Here is a 5,000-nt window from a genome sequence, read left to right as displayed (position 1 = left end):
ATACATTTCTCAATTTTAAACCCCAATGGAAGGAAGAGCCAGTCCTAATAATTCATTTGAAACATATTCGGACAAGCACAATATGATACAATCTTGTGAAAATCCAAAATTTGAGTATTCGCTTGTATAACTTAAAAAGAAATTCCAAAATTTGGGTATACGCTTGTATAACTTAAAAAGAAAATCCAAAATTGGGGTACTCGCTTAAAAGAAAATCCAAAATTGGGGTACTCGCTTAAAAGAAAATCCAAAATTGGGGTACTCGCTTAAAAGAAAATCCAAAATTGGGGTACTCGCTTAAAAGAAAATCCAAAATTGGGGGTACTCGCTTAAAAGAAAATCCAAAATTTGGGTATACGCTTGTATAACTTAAAAAGAAAATCCAAAATTGGGGTACTCGCTTAAAAGAAAATCCAAAATTGGGGTACTCGCTTAAAAGAAAATCCAAAATTGGGGTACTCGCTTAAAAGAAAATCCAAAATTGGGGTACTCGCTTAAAAGAAAATCCAAAATTGGGGTACTCGCTTAAAAGAAAATCCAAAATTGGGGTACTCGCTTAAAAGAAAATCCAAAATTGGGGTATACGCTTGTATAACTTAAAAAGAAAATCCAAAATTGGGGTACTCGCTTAAAAGAAAATCCAAAATTGGGGTATACGCTTGTATAACTTAAAAAGAAAATCCAAAATTGGGGTACTCGCTTAAAAGAAAATCCAAAATTGGGGTACTCGCTTAAAAGAAAATCCAAAATTGGGGGTACTCGCTTAAAAGAAAATCCAAAATTGGGGTACTCGCTTAAAAGAAAATCCAAAATTGGGGTACTCGCTTAAAAGAAAATCCAAAATTTGGGTATACGCTTGTATAACTTAAAAAGAAAATCCAAAATTGGGGTACTCGCTTAAAAGAAAATCCAAAATTGGGGTACTCGCTTAAAAGAAAATCCAAAATTGGGGTACTCGCTTAAAAGAAAATCCAAAATTGGGGTACTCGCTTAAAAGAAAATCCAAAATTGGGGTACTCGCTTAAAAGAAAATCCAAAATTGGGGTACTCGCTTAAAAGAAAATCCAAAATTTGGGTATACGCTTGTATAACTTAAAAAGAAAATCCAAAATTGGGGTACTCGCTTAAAAGAAAATCCAAAATTGGGGTACTCGCTTAAAAGAAAATCCAAAATTGGGGTACTCGCTTAAAAGAAAATCCAAAATTGGGGTACTCGCTTAAAAGAAAATCCAAAATTGGGGTACTCGCTTAAAAGAAAATCCAAAATTGGGGTACTCGCTTAAAAGAAAATCCAAAATTTGGGTATACGCTTGTATAACTTAAAAAAGAAAACATTCAGAACTAAAGTCTCGAGCAGGGACGGCGATTCTCCCTAATTTCATTTATGTAAGGAAGACAGATTTGGGGACAGTTATCAAAGAGGTTAAAGAAGAAGAAGAAGAAGAAGAAGTAGAGGAGGAGGAGGAGGTGGAGGAGGAGGAGGAGGAGGGGGAGGAGGGGAGGAGGAGGGGGAGGAGCCAGACCCAGCCCAGACCGAGACGAGAAAGTCACGTTGTGACCAGCAAGGCCAGAGCTGTTCAGTGGCTTATAAACCCTTCTCGAGTTAACCCAATCGGTCGGACCCCTTAAGCGAGATCTTTGGTGAGTAGGCGATGCCCTCTTATTGAATCCGTTGGCTCTCAGTGCTTGACACTTCGCTGTTATTATCATTATTATTATTATTACATGCTAAGCTATAACCCTGGTTGGAAAAGCAGGATGCTATACGCCCAGGGGCTCCAACAGGGAAAATAGCCCAGTGAGGAAAGGAAATCAGAAAAATTAAATATTGCAAAAACAGTAACATCAAATGTCTCCTATGTAAACTATAAAAACTTTAACAAAACAAGAGGAAGAGAAATAAGATAGAATAGTGTGCCCGAGTGTACCCTTAAGCAAGAGAACTCTAACCCAAATGACAGTGGAAGACCATGGTACAGAGGCTATGGCACTACCCAAGACTAGAGAACAATGGTTTGATTTTGGAGTGTCCTCCTGAAAGAGCTGCTTACCATAGCTAAAGAGTCTCTTCTACCCTTAGCAAGAGGAAAGTGGCCTCTGAACAATTACAGTGCAGTAACCCTCTGGGTGAAGAAGAATTGTTTAATAATCTCAGTGTTGTCAGGTGTATGAGGACAGAGGAGAATCTGTAAAGAATAGGCCAGACTATTCGGTGTATGTGTAGGCAAAGGGAAAATGAATCGTAACCGGAGAGAAGGATCTAATGTAGTTTAGTCTGGCCAATCAAAAGACACCATAATTCTCTAGCGATAGTATCTCAACGGGTGGCAGGGTGCCCTGGCCAACCTACTACTTACTATGTTTAACAACTTTCTTCTTGGAAGTGCTTTCAAACGATTTTTACTCTTTTCACTTCAAGATTAGCATCGCGTGTTGGCGAAGTTAGCGAGTTACGTACTGAACTCTCGGGAAAAGATGTCTTCGTTTCTTCTGAGGATGTTTAGTCAATTCATCCGCTGTGTAGACTTATCTGAAGAAGTGGTGTATAATCAAATGTTAAATTTTATCGTCGAAATGTAAGATTGTTAAATGTCTATATTTTTAGCATGGTCGGGGTGTCAAAAATTACGATGACCGTGAGTCCCCATGAATGAAAATAGATAAGCCGCATATAGGATATTTCAGGTGACTTTGGAGAACAAACGAACGAACGAATGAGGTTGTGATCGGCACCTAGTCAAATTGTAAGGTCATATTATTATTATTATTATTATTATTGTTATTATTATTATTATTATTATTATTATTATTATTATTATTATTATAAAAAGACCACAGGATCAAGTTGTTACTTCCTGTTACGAGAAAGAGAGAGAGAGAGAGAGAGAGAGAGAGAGAGAGAGAGAGAGAGAGTAGTGCAATCAGCCAAAATACTGGCGAGGATCATTCTGGTTTATTAGCGTACGCCACCCGTCAAAAAGGAAGGCTAATTATATATATATATATATATATATATATATATATATATATATATATATATATATATATATATATATATATATATATATATATGCACGCACACGCACCTCCCTCTTGCCCGAGTATGACTATTCCCTATCTCCCCCACCTGAGGGAGGGGGAGAGGTCAACGTTGAGGCTATAACCCTTATTTCAATAATAAACCAATGCCCATAACCTAACATCACACCTTAGGAGTCGCTTATGAGCGGTAGTGGGTCACAATGAGACCCAAGTTAACATGAAACATTACGAGATATTATCATAATTATTATTACTTGCTAAGCTACAACCCTAGCTGGAAAAGCAGAATGCTATAAGCCCAGGAGCTCCAACAGGGAAAATAGCCCAGTGAGGAGAGGAAACAAGGAAAAATAAAATATCTTAAGAAGAGTAACATCAAAATAAATATCTCCTATATAAACGTGTGCCCGAGTGTACCCTCAAGCAAGAGAACTCTAACCCAAGACAGTGGAAAACCATGGTACAGAGGATACGGCACTACCCAAGACTAGAGAACAATGGTTTGGATATGGAGTGTCCTTCTCCTAGAAGAGTTGCTTACCATAGCTAAGAAACGTGTGTTCTTTTCTCTTTGATGAATATTTCCAATGAAACTGTTTGAAGGTAAGAGATGTTTCTAGTACTATTTAGTAGTTTATCCTCCTTTTAATAATGATTATGGTAATATTACTAATGAATCCTCACACAAATTACTGCTCTTGTGTTACTGTTCTTATAATGTTATATTTTGAGTGTTCATCCCTTCTCTTGCAGTATATTTATTTCCTTATTTTCTTACCTCACTGAAATATTTGTTCCCTGTTGGAAGCCTTGGGCTTCTAGCATCCTTCTTTTTTCCTATAAGATTGTCTTAAATAATAATAATAATAATAATAATAATAATAATAATAATAATAATAATAATAATAATAATAATCTTCTCTTTCTTTGCCTGCATCTTTTCCCTCTTTTACGTGGGGTCGGTGTTTCTGGCCAGTGTTCTCCATCTACCTCTGTCCCACACTTTATCACCGGTTAATCTCACAATCTCCACTGGCATAATAATAATAATAATAATAATAATAATAACAATAATATTAATAATAATAATAATCGAAAAGCATCAAACTATTTCCCACCGGAAAAACTAAACTAACGAAATAACTTCCGACGGATCTCATCCAATCACGTTTCTGGCAACTCCAAGCATCTTCCCGCCAAGCTTCTCTCCCCCCCTCCCCCCCACCCCCCCTCAACCAATAGATACAAATGTTCTATTTACTGGTGTGAAAGGGAAGTTGCTCACGTTGGCTAGACATAGGTTACGTGAAATAGCTATAAAAAGGCTAGAAAAGTGCTAAACTGCTATAGAATGCAAGAAAACTATTAAAACGCTATAAGATAGGGTAGAAAAGTGCTAAGAAGGCTAAAAATTGCTCAAAGAGCTATAAAATAGGCTAGAAAAATGCTAAGAAGGTTAGAAAGTGCTCAAAACGCTATAAAATTGATCAGAAAAATGCTAAGAAGGCTAGAAAGTGCTCAAAACGCTCTAAAATAGGCTAGCAAATGCTAAGAAGGCTAGAAAGTGTCCAAAATGCTATGGAATAGGCTAGAAAATGCTAAGAAGACTAGCAATTGCTCAAAACGCTATAAAATTGATCAGAAAAAAATGCTACGAAGGCTAGAAGGTGCTTAAAATGCTATAAAATAGGCTAGAAAAGTGCTAAAAACTAGAGATTGCTCCAAACTCTATAAGATATGCTAGCAAATGCTAAAAAGGCTAGAAAGTGCTCAAAGAACTATAGAATAGGCTAAAAGACTGCTAAGAAGGCTAGAAAGTGCTCAAAACGCTATAGCATAGGCTAGAAAACTACTAAGAATGCTAGAAAGTGCTTAAAACGCTATTAAAAGACTAAAAGACAATGATGTCCTTAACTTTGCCCCATGATATGAAAATGGTCGGATATTTGATACAGATT

The 5,000-nt window shown here is 36.7% G+C and overlaps 1 protein-coding gene across 2 annotated transcripts in view; it reads left to right on the top strand.

The window, feature by feature from the left end:
* LOC137654725 (sodium-coupled monocarboxylate transporter 1-like) overlaps positions 1-5,000 on the top strand; it is a 70,425-nt gene that overhangs the window by 22,221 nt on the left and 43,204 nt on the right. The window contains exon 1 of one of the 2 annotated variants that reach the window (XM_068388628.1): positions 1,589-1,641. The exons of the other annotated variant lie outside the window; for it this stretch is intronic. The gene's annotated coding sequence lies outside the window, so the exon portion shown is untranslated. Of the gene's footprint in view, positions 1-1,588; positions 1,642-5,000 lie in introns of those variants that run through there. 2 annotated transcript variants of the gene reach the window in all.

Source organism: Palaemon carinicauda, chromosome 15 (genome assembly GCF_036898095.1).
Source record: "Palaemon carinicauda isolate YSFRI2023 chromosome 15, ASM3689809v2, whole genome shotgun sequence".
NCBI lineage: Eukaryota > Metazoa > Arthropoda > Malacostraca > Decapoda > Palaemonidae > Palaemon > Palaemon carinicauda.
Note: the sequence above shows the minus strand (reverse complement) of the source record. Positions and strands in the feature narration are given on the sequence as shown.